Source organism: Callithrix jacchus, chromosome 8, assembly GCF_049354715.1.
Source record: "Callithrix jacchus isolate 240 chromosome 8, calJac240_pri, whole genome shotgun sequence".
Taxonomy (NCBI): Eukaryota; Metazoa; Chordata; class Mammalia; order Primates; family Cebidae; genus Callithrix; species Callithrix jacchus.
Window position 1 is genome coordinate 123,951,189 of NC_133509.1, and position 11,923 is coordinate 123,963,111.

General features: G+C 45.9%; 1 protein-coding gene and 1 long non-coding RNA gene across 3 annotated transcripts in view; one reads left to right on the plus strand and one right to left on the minus strand.

Annotated features, from left to right (window-relative positions):
* Nucleotides 1-4,586, plus strand: part of LOC103795876 (uncharacterized) — a 44,754-nt gene extending 40,168 nt beyond the window's left edge. For both annotated transcript variants that reach the window (XR_013521458.1, XM_078335589.1), the window contains exon 3: nt 2,414-4,586. The gene's annotated coding sequence lies outside the window, so the exon portion shown is untranslated. The remainder of the gene's footprint in view (nt 1-2,413) is intronic.
* Nucleotides 1-11,791, minus strand: part of LOC144577454 (uncharacterized) — a 74,858-nt gene extending 63,067 nt beyond the window's left edge. The window contains exon 1 of the long non-coding RNA XR_013521460.1: nt 8,314-11,791. This is a non-coding gene — a long non-coding RNA (uncharacterized LOC144577454). The remainder of the gene's footprint in view (nt 1-8,313) is intronic.
* Between the last annotated feature and the right edge of the window lie 132 nt (nt 11,792-11,923).

The following is an 11,923-nucleotide window of genomic DNA, read 5'->3' on the forward strand; positions in this document are numbered from 1 at the left end:
TGGACACATGGCAGGGGTGGGGGAACAACACACACATGCCTGTCTGGGGTTAGCGGGAAGGAGAGCATCAGGAAGAATAGTCAATGAATGCTGGGCTTAATACCTAGTTGACGGGTTGATCCGTGCAGCAAACCACCATGACACATGTTTACCTATGTAACAAACCTGCACATCCTGTACATGTACCCCTGAACTTAAAAGTTGAAGAAAATTATTTATTTATGAAAATATATAAATTAGTAAGAAAACCCCATTCTATCAGATAAATGGACAATTCACAGAAAAGGAAGTGAAAACATGGCCAATAAACACTGGGAATGATATTCAGTCTTCCTACAAGTAATCAAGAAAATATGCCTTAAACAAAAGGATGCAATCCTAATTTTCTCTCATCAGGGTAGCAAAACTTGAAAAGATGGGGAAACCCAGTATTGCTGAGGGTGAGAAGACAGAGAGCAACTCTGTCCCCAGGCAAAGTAGTCCAGCAGCTCAGTCTCCCCATGCACCAACCCTGAGGATGCCAGGCAAAAAAACGTTCAGGGTCCAGGAAAGACACACACTGGGGATAGGGAGGGAGAAAAAGATAGGAGGGCGTTTCCCCTCTCTTCCAGAACTGCAATAGAATTTGCACCTTTAGGTGACAGGGGAGGGGTCCAGGACCCTGAAAAGTGAAGGAACGATAGAGTTTGTTGACTGGTGCCTCACCGGTAAACCCCTAACTCTTAGAAGCTTCCAGAAATCATAGATGGATGAGCGGTCTGGTTCTTGCACAAAAGAAAGCACCCAAAGCCCATTACCAGTTTTGTTCTTAGTTTGACCCCTTCTGTCTCTTCTCAAAGTGAGAAAGCACATGTTCAAACCCGGAGGGACCCTGCAAAGTTACCTGGGTTTGATTTTAATCACCCAGTAGCTGTGCCTCTACTCACCATGACGAAGAAACCCCCCTGTGCCAGTGGTTCTCACATTCTGGTGAGTGGCAGAATTTGAGGGTTTGTAAAAATAGGGATTATTGGGACCCACTCTCAGAGTTAGTGGCTCGGTGAGATCATCTGCCTTTCCAGCAAGTCTCCAGCTGTTGCTGATGCTGTCTAGGGACCACTCGCTGAGAGTCATTGCCCGGAGTGAGTGTGTCTGTCCCATCCACACGTTGATGTCCTGGATTTGCTGGTTTTTCTGTTTGGAGGAAATTATCACGAGCTGCTACCCAGCGCAGGAAGGTCTGTTAGAACTTTTCCCAATTATCAAGAAGGATTCATTTTTGATTCAAAAGAATGTCTCTCTAGGAAGATTGCTGCTGATGAAGAAACCCCTGAAGTAACTTATTTCAGTTGAAAAAAACAAATGGAGGGGCCGGAAGGTGTTGAGAGAAGCCCAGTCATTTCCGTGGAAATACTGGTTGAACATGCCTGGGAACCGCATTCTCTTAACCCACCTGGGCATAAAGCAATCATTCACTGACGTTTGTATGTATATATCATAAAACATTTTTAAGAAATATTCTGGTGTTGCAACTATATTAGACAGAATTCTTTGTTTTGGTTGACAAAAAGAAGAAAAAACAACTACATTTAAATAAACTTAAACAAAAGTCAGTTATTAGCTCCCATAACTGAAAATCCCTAGGGTAATGACTTCAGGTATAGCTGGATCCAGGCCACATGGGAAGAAGAGGGATTTGCACCTAGAGAGAGAATGGGGTGGGCGGTGGGTGAGACCAAGCTGCAAAGGTAGGCAGGGGCTGGATCTTAAAGGGCCCGAAAAGCCACTTTAAGGAGTTGAGACTTTTCTTGAGGACAAAAGCTTCACGTAAATAGAGGAATGACATGAACCGCTTTGCCTTTAAGAAGTCCCCTTCTGACTGTGGTGTGGGAGGCTGGCATGGGCATGCTTAGAAGCAGGGGTTCAGGCGGGGCAGTGTTTGACCAGGGAAGAGATGCTGGGTGCGAGCAGCCCCCACAATTCTGCCCGCTGACCTAGACCTCACAAGGCCACCTCCAAGATGAATCATTTGCCATTAACTGAGTCCAAGGGCCTGCCACAGGACACATTTGCTTAGGGAATCCCACGTTTATACTCCACTCCTCTCCTATACTCTTTAATCGAAGCCCAGAGCTGAACTGAGGTCTACCTAAATCTGACGCCCATGATCTTAAGTTTGACACTGCACTGCTTCTAGCAATTTCAAGTCCTGTTTTCTTCTTCTCCCTGAAATGGCAGAGGAGGCAATTGCAGGTGGGGTGGGGTGGGAGGCCCACTGTTCTCTGTTCTTGAACACACTGATGTATTTCATGGGGAAGAACAAACTTCTTCATAAAGCAATTACTCACAAAGCCAAAATTTCTTACGTTCACAGCCTTATTATTTCCATGTACCTTTTTTATCCTTTCATCTACGATTTGATTTTTCTTTCTAGCGACTCTACAGCAAGCTTCCAGTACCACCGAAAGCTGTCTACCCACTCGGTTGGGCTTGACTCAGGCACCAGATGTGCTCCAGTTTATCCACGTGGCTCCAGGCACTCACATGCTCCTCCAGGTCCCATCCGCAGGCCTCCGGGACGCCTGCAATGGTATCCTGAATTCCCCTCCTAGAGCACCACCGCTACCACCACCCCCTTCCCAGCTCTAAGCGCTCAGCCTGCTATAATTAAACAAACAGGGTTATTTGTGACATCCTGGTTTACACATCAACAAGTTATTTTCTCTGATTTTGCTATGGATGGATTTGCTCTGCTTACATTAAACAAAAACAGCTCACCCAAAAATGCAGAACAAGCAAGGCAGAGGAACGGGGCCCGACAGCTGCCTCCTTCCCTGTGAGGCAAGATCAAGTCTTCCCTTCCCAGACTCCTGGCCTCAAAGGAGCAGAACCAGGAGGCTTCAAAGCCACAGCCAAAGACCTTAGACCCGTAAGACAGCTGCAGAGGGTCAGAGCTTGGCATGGGAAGACAGGGGTCCAGAAACATGGAAAGGTCAAATGAGGGTGTGTTTTGGAAGATTCCAGACTAAATAGCATAGGAAATAGAAATGTGGGATTCCCTAAGCAAATGTGTCCTGTCCAGGGACCTTGTGCTTGGTTAATGATAAATCACCTTGCAGGTGGTGTTGTGAGGTTGAGGTCAGTGGGCAGAATTTTAGGGAGTGTTCATGCCCACCACTTCTTCCCTGATCAAACACTGCCCTGCCTGAACCCACTTCCAGGAGTGCCCATGCCAACCACCCACACCATAGTCAGAAGGGGCTGCTGCTTCTTTTTTCTTTTCTTTTTTTGAGGCGGAGTCTCGCTCTATTACCCAGGCTGGAGTGTAATGGCAAGATCTCAGCTCACTGCAACCTCTGCCTCCCAGGTTTAAGCAATTCTCTGCCTCAGCCTGCTGAGTAGCTGGGATTACAGGCACATGCCACCATGCCCAGCTAATTTTTTGTATTTTTAGTAGAGACGGGGTTTCACCATCTTGGTTAGGCTGGTCTTGAACTCCTGACCTTGTGATCTGCCCACCTCAGCCTCCCAATGTGCTGGGATTACAGGCGTGTGCCATTGTGCCCGGCCAGAAGGGGCTTCTTAAAGGCACAGTGGTTCATGTCACTCCTGTATTTAGATGGAACCTTTTGTCCTCAAAAGAAATCTCAATTCTACAATGGTCGATGGTTCTCTCAACCATTTTTTTATTTTTTCCTTTTCTTTCTTTTCTTTTCTTTTCTTTTTTTTTTTTTTTTTGGAGACATAGCCTCTCTCTGTCACCCAGGCTGGAGTGCAGTAGTGCGATCTTGGCTCACTGCAATCTCGAACTCCCAGCTCAAGCCATCCTTCCACCTCAGTTTCCCCAGTAGCTAGCTGGAACTACAGGTGCGTGCTACCATGCCCTGATTGATAAATTTTTTGTATTTTTTGAAGAGATGAGGTTTCACCATGTTGCCCAGACTTGTCTTGAACTCCTGAGCTCAAGGGATCTGTCTGCCTCGGCCTTCCAAAGTGCTGGGATTACAGGTGTAAGCCACCATGCCTAGCCAGTTCTCTCAGCCTTTTAAGATGCAGCCGCTGCCTATCTCTGAAACTTAGTCTCACCCCACTTCCCATCCCAGTAAGAGGAACATTCAAGTTTTGCAAATGTGCCATTGGCACAAGCTGTTTCTTCTACCTTGAACACGCTCTCGGCAGCCACCTTTGCCTGAAGCTTCGAGCCTACGCTTTGCTGGCTTTCTCTCCACCCTTGGCCAAGCTTGGATCTGCCTGTGTTCTAATCATCTGGCTATACACCATTTCCCTTACAAACGTTCAGCTCCACTGGGGCTGGGACATGTCGACTTTGATCACTGTCCCCTCTCAGTGTTTATCTACGTGCCTGGCACATTGTAGGTTTCCCGCAGATGGTGTCTGCTGAATGAATGAGTGACTTTCTTTTGTGTAATGTATCTCTATTGGGGTAACTGATTCTGCAAACATCTGGTTCAAAAGTAGAAGCCACATGGTAGCTACAAACTGGAAATACCCCAAATATCCAGCAGCTATAGACTAGGTAAATATAAATTGTGGTGTATTCATGCAAAAAAATAAAGAAAGAAAAGAAAAACCACTGTAAAGGGGTGAACTATCTATAACAACAACCCAAAATGTAGATGTATTTCACAAATAGAATGCTGAATAGAAGAGGCCAAACACAAAGAATTATAGGCTATGGGATTCCACTTGCATAAAATACAAAACCAGGTAAAACAAATCTGTGCAGTTAGCAGTCAGGATAGTGCTTCATCTTTTGTGGAAGACAGTGACTGAGGGGTGCTGGCCTGTTCGGCATCTTGGTCTGGATCCTGAATACACAGGCATATTCAGCTGGGAGAATTCACACCGGGCCGTACACTTATGGCAGGTGTATGTATATTAAACTTTAATGTAAAGTCAAACAAACAAAAGACCAGAGGCTGATGTGGAGCTGAGGCAGGAGAACTGGGCCCCTGATCTCTTGAATGTGGTGGGTGCCCAGGCTTACATCTTTTCTCCCAGGACTCCCCGTACTGGGATCTGCTTCTCCTGCCTCTGAAGGCCCCAACCCCGTGTAATGGAGACACGTGGTTGCTGCAAACAGTCAGACTCAAGAAACCCAGAAAGCCCCACACCCCAGTGAGTTAGTTACTGCAGAGGAGACTCTGGAAGCAAGTGCAGAAAGAGACAAAGGAGAGAGGAATTGCTCTGCAGAAAGGAGGGTAAAGAATTTGGATCCTAAGAGATAATCCTGGGGGAAGGAGGTGAGAAAGAACAACGAGATGCACAAAGGAAATCAGACTGAGTGAGAGGCTGGACACGCTGGCTCACACTTGTAATCCCAGCACTTTGGGAGGCCGAGGCGGGTGGATCACTTGAGGTCAGGAGTTCGAGACAATCTTGGCCAACATGGTGAAATCCCATCTCTATTGACAATACAAAAATTAGCTGGGCATGGTGGCGCACACTTGTAGTCCCAGCTACTTGGGAGGCTGAAGCAGAAGAATCACTTGAACCCAGGAGGCAGAGGCTGGAGTGAGCTGAGATTGTGCCACTGCACTCCAGCCTGGGTAACAGAGCGAGACTGACAAAAAATAATTAAGTAGGATGGGATGCAGCCGGGGTACCATGTGTTGCGTCAACAAGGTCATTGTCAGGGTGGCCAGGTAACTTTACGATGCAAATATTCAACTTGAAGTCATTTCATTTTTGCAACGAAAATCCCTTTTAGCCCCCGTCCCCACAAAACTCCAAGAAAGTAGGCCACATACACACACGTGCCTTGTCTGAGTGGGAGTTTTGTCAGGAAGCCAAGAAAAGACTGAGCTCCATGTCTGGGTCCCTGAGGTGCAGCTGGGACAATGAGATGAACAATGAAACTGATCTGCCAGCAGATGCAGCGAGGACACCATCAGAGGGGCTCTGAGCCTCCAAGGAATTCTCACTTCTCCCAGGGATGGTTTTGTACTTGCCCGGAATACAGACTGAGAACTTGAAGCAAATCATATTTGGATTTTAAGAGGCTAAGAGATCATGGCTGACACCAAGGTCACGCATTAGTACGTTTAAGTAGCTATTAAATGTCTTAACTCCCCTCTTAATTATAAATCCCTCCAAGGCAGAAATTGCATATTTATCTTAGTGTCTCCCAAGAACCCGAGAGCCAGGTCTGGAATGAACACATCTCTCCAGGTCCCTGAGGTGGAGGGGTTGACCACGCACTTGCCATACTGGATGCACTGTCTTCAGAACAGACCTGCACACTGGTACCTTGTCACAATGTCAGCCCAGAGAGAATGAACAGCTGTAGCTCCCTTTTGCACCTTGCCAGCCTCACGGCATTTTCATACATGTATCGCACTCAGTTCTCACACCAAGCCAGGAAGGAGAGTATGTGGTAAAGCTTGTTTACCAATGAAAAACTGGAATTTTAGGGAGGGGACAGGATGTTTTCCAGGTACCCAGCTGGCAAATGAGGCAAATGGGACTTGAATTCAGACCATCAGAGAGCAAATTGGCTGTCCTTTTGAGGCCACTCAGGCACATAGGGTGGGTTTCCTCCCCCAAGAGTATTCTTTCTGTTGACAACATCATGCTTCTTCTTCTTCTTTTTTTTTTTTACTTTTATTGTAGGTTCAGGGACACATTGCAGGTTTGTTATATAGGTAAACTCATGTCACGGGGGGTTGTTGTACAGATTATTTCACCACCCAGGTACTAAGCATAGTACCTAACAGTTATTTTTTCTGAGCCTCTCTCTCCTCCCATTCTCCACCCTCAAGTAGGTCCCAGTGTGTGTCGTTCCTCTATGTGTCATATATTCTCATTATTTAGCTCCCACTAAGTGAGAATATGCAATATTGGTTTTCTGTTCTTGCATTAGTTTGCTAAGGATAATGGCCTCCAGCTCCATCCATGTTCCTGCAAAGGACACGATCTCATTCTTTCTTATGGCTGCATAGTATTCCATGGTGCATTGCAGAGAAAAGGGAATGCTTATACACGGTAGAGGGGAGTGTAAATTAGCTCAACCATTGTGGAAAGCAGGGTGGTGATTCTTCAAAGAGCTGAAAACAGAACTACCATTCAACCCAGCAATCCCATTACTGGGTATATACCCAAAGTAATACAAATCATGCTACCAATAAGCCATAAGCACGCATATGTTCATTGTGGCACCATTTACAATAGCAAAGACATAGAATCGATCTAAATGCCCATTAACTTCACACTCCTAAATTACTTTCCAGTCTCAAAACACCCATAAAATGACTTTCTCCCCACCCCAGTCTGTAGGAAGGTTTATGTCAATGACCGAGGCAGCCAAGTGGCGCCTTCAGCGGCTGTAAGGGACCCTGGGCTGCCCCTCCTTTAGAGCTCTGCTCTCCTCTCCCTTCCTCTCCCTTCTCTCCTCCCTGTTTGCCATCAGCTCACCCATCTCCTGGCTTGGGGTTAGCAGGGCTGAGAAGGGACTGACCCAGACTTCTTAGAGTAGTGACTGCCCTCAAAGTGCCTCTGTTGGGGAGCACCTTAGGGACTCATTCATCCTTTCTTTGATTAAATGCTGTAGAACTAGAGATATCCTGTGGCAGGCTCTGGGGAGAAAGCAGTGACCCTGACTCTGCCCTTCACATTAAGGTCTTCCCAGTCTGGCATGGGAGCTGCCTGAAGAGGGAAGGCTCTAGTCCCAGTCTGCCCAGGGGGAAACTGGCCTGGCTTTGGGGTCTCGGGGAAAGTGTCACCTCAACCCATACTGGAGGCTGGCTGGAGCTGATAGGAGTAAGGGTGAGAGCCCCACACACTTAGTGATCTAGGACTAGTTCAGCCTGGCTGCTCTCAAAGTGGGGGTGTGAGAATGGAGAGCATGGCTGGTCTCACACAGCCGGCCTCACCCAGTCCACCTGTGGCTAATAGGGTACACGCACCTTGGCTGGGTGATAGCACAGTTACTTCCTGCTGTGTTCTGAATATCTGTGTCCCAACAAAATTTATATGCTGATACCTAACCCCCAAACTGTAGATATTTGAAAATAGGGCCTTTGGGAGGTGATTAGGTCATGAGGGTGAAGCCCTTTTGACTGGGATTACTGTCCTTATAAAAATCCAAAGAGAGTTTGCTTCTGCCATATGAGGACACAGTGAAAAGATGGCCACCTATGAAGAGAGTGCTCACCAGACACCAGAAGTGCCCTGGCCTTAGATTTCCCAACTTCCAGAACTGTGACAAATACATTTCTGTTGTTTATAAGCCACCCAGTCTATGGTATTTTGTTAAAACAACCCAACTGAATAGGGACTAAGACACTTTCCATAGCACAGCGCTTTGGGACTTACGTTTCTCTCTCCTCCTCCTGCTCTGGCCATGTAGGACGTGCCTACTTCTCCTTTGCCTTCCGCCATGATTGTAAGTTTCCCAAGGCCTCCCTGGCCATGCTTCCTGTACAGCCTGTGGAATCACAAGCAAATTAAACCTCTTTTCCTTTTAAATTACCCAGTTTCAGATATTTCTTTATAACAGTGTGAGAATGGTCAAATACACCTTTAATATCCATTTGCCTCCCCTCTGAGTTTGGCATCCCAAGGTTTGATTGAAAGTTTGAAATATAAACCTCTTCCCCTTGGAAGGTTTACAGGCCCTGCAAGGCCAGAAACATTCATTTTCTACTTTCTGCTTTTGAGTGACAAGGAGCCCAAGAAGCTGGCCCAGAGCACTCTGAAAATGGAGTGGTGTCCTGGATCTTGACCGAGTGTAGGAAGAAACACAGAAGGACCTGCCCCTGCTCATAAATAACTGTCTGTGGAGCTTTGACAGGGCAGGAAGCCTCTGGGTTCAGTGTCCTCCTTTTATAAAATGAGGAAAAATGTGTGACTCTCAGGTGGACCATGAGCTAGGGAGACAGCAGGCACCGAGACAGGACCCTGCCTTCATAGACAAGATTGAGATGTGGAGGAAACCTGTGGCCCCTATGCTTGGTGACCATGTTGTATTAGTTTGCTAGGGCGGTCACAACAAGGTACCACAGCCTGGGTGATTCAAACAATAGACGCTTTATGAACTCACAGTTCTGGAGGCTGGAAGTCCAAGATCAAGGTGTTGGCATCGCTGCTGCCTTCTAAGGGCTGTGAGGGAGAATCTGCTCCAGGATTTTCTCCCAGCTGCTGGTGGTTTGCCTGCCGTCTTTGGTTTTCCTTGGCTTGCAGAAGCATTGCTCTGACCTCTGCCTTCGTCTTCACATGTGCCCTATGTGCTGTCTATGTCCACATTTCCCCTTTTCAATCAGGACACCAGTCATATTGGCTCAGGAGCTCACCCTACTCCGGAATGACCTCATTTTAGCTAATTACTCCTCAAGAACCTTATTTCCAAATAAGATCACATTCTGACACACTGGGAGTGAGGGCTTCAACATAGGAATTTGGGGGAATGCAATTCAACCCATAACATGTGTGACCCGGGTCAAGATCATCTACCTTTCTTACCATATTTTCTGTGCTTCTAAAACCAGGGATAATCAAGAAGAATAAATGGGACAATCCGTGTGAGGGTCCCTAGCACATCATAGAGGCCAACACAGAGGAGGAGCTCAAAAAATGCTGATTCCTTTCATCAGGGGCTCTCGGCAGAGATGCCTAAAGCCCCAGTCCTCATTCCTTTACTCATGGCCTTGGCTCACTCTCCTCCTCCTTCTTGCCCAGGAAAGCTGACAAAGTGATTAAGCTAAAACTTAAGCATTGAATCTATTCTCCAAATGGAAGCTTACTGTTGAAGTCTGCTTTGGGGGTATCATTTCTGTACTCCCCAAACTGCGACAAGTTTGTGACCTGCAAAGCCTGGCCCCACCATGAAGATAAAGAATGTGACAGCTGTGCCGAGGGTGACCGCTTTTCAAGCACCGCTCAGGACCATCCACAGAGCTCAGTGTGAATAGCTGCAAACTCCTTTCTCCTTCTGTCTCGCCCTCTCATCGGCTTCGATTCACAGGCTGTGTAATTCAAGTCATTAATTTTTTCCATTCAGTGCACTGCCAATTTCTTCTCATTTTGTTCCTGGAAATCTCGTGTGTGTCTTCTAAATTTAAAATAAATACACTGTACATAATTGGATGCTAACCAGACAACACTGAGCAATCATACTTTCACATTGATTCCGCAGATGTATTCGCCTCCAACACGAAATAGGAAAGGTCTCTGCGTGTTCTGGATAAAATGTTAAATGGAACAAGTTGCCCTCACGTTCTTCAATATCAGTACTGGCCTTTAGAATACTTCCCCAGTTATGATCTTACTTGAAATAAACAATGAATGGTTCTTGCACCAAAAATAGACATCCAAATTATTCTAGCTGCTACCATCATGTGCTCACGGGGTTGAGTGGAAAGAGTCTAAGTGCAGACCTCTAGAGACAGGACATGTGGCTGCAGACGCGCCACGAAGAGGGTGGGTCATGGCAAGGAAGCACTTACTTACACTGATGATTTCAGTATTCTCAGCTATGCATTAAGAGCTTGGCCCGGATCCTTTTTTCCCCTCCAAAGCACAGGATGCATTCTCGAGATATACTCAAGATGATTTTAGAAGTACAGGACTATGACATTAAATAGCACCAGATCTTGTGGAAGAAACAGAAAAACACCCCCAGAGAATCCATTTGTTCAGCTGCATTTGCTAGCCCTATTGATTGTATTAGGTGAGGCCACATGCCTAGCTCTGACCAATGAAATGTGAGCAGAAATTATGTGTGCCGCTTCTAGTCTCAGATGGTGGGAAACCTGTAACTGTCCTCCACACTCTCTCTTCCTCACACATGCTGGCAGAGGTGCCTTGCATTACACATTACCCAGCTCTAAGAGGGTGGAGGGTTCATCAGCCTAGCCTGTTGAGTGGCTGGGCAGAGGAAAATCCCCACCAACCTGTGCAAAACACATAACATGAGTTAGAAATAAACATTTACTATGTTAAGACACTGAGAATTTTAAACATAGTGTATAATCCAGCCTGACTGACATTAATCTCATATTGAAAAAATAATTTCTTCTAGAATTCTACCTAATTCTTCAGATTTCATCAAGGAGAAAGTCTCTGTTGGTGATAGTACATCTTTACATTTCTTTCTTTTCTTTTATTTGTTTACTTATTTATTTATTTGAGACAGGGTCTCACTCTGTCACCCAGGCTGGAGCACAGTGGTGGGATCAAGGCTTACTGCAGTCTCAACCTTCCAGGCTCAGAGGATTCTCCCACCTCAACCTCTCAAGTAGCTGGGACTACACGCACGCACCACCATGACCAGCCAATTATTTTTTTGTAGTTTTTGTAAAGATGAGGTTTTGCCATGTTGGCCAGACTGGCCTTGAACTCCTGGACACAAGCTATCTGTCTGCCTTGGTTTGGCCTCCAAAACTGCTGGGATTATGGGCATGAGCCACCATACCTGGTCCTTTTATTCTTATAATCTCACTTTTTAACTAAAAGAGAGCAGACTTTGGGCTCAGCATTTTTCAGAAGGCAATAATACCCAGAGTATTAGTTTCTTAAGTCTACCATAACAAAATGCAAGACTGACTCACTGAACAACAAAAATTTATTTTCCCACAGCTCTGGAGGCTAAAAGTCTGAGATCAAGGTGTCAGCAGGTGTTTTCTGAGTCATCTCTCCTTGGCTTGCAGATGGCCGCCTTCCCTCTGTGTCCTCATGTAGTCTTTCCTCTGAGCACGTGCATGTCTAGCCTCTCTTTCCACTCTCTCTCTTTCTCTCGCTCTGTCCTAATCTCCTTTTCCATATATATATATATGGTGGGTGGGCCCTAATGCAGTATCACTGATATATATGTATATATACACATATATATGGATATATGTGTATATATATATATATATATATATGGATATATGTGTGTATATATATATATACACATACACACACACACATATATGAATTATGTTCC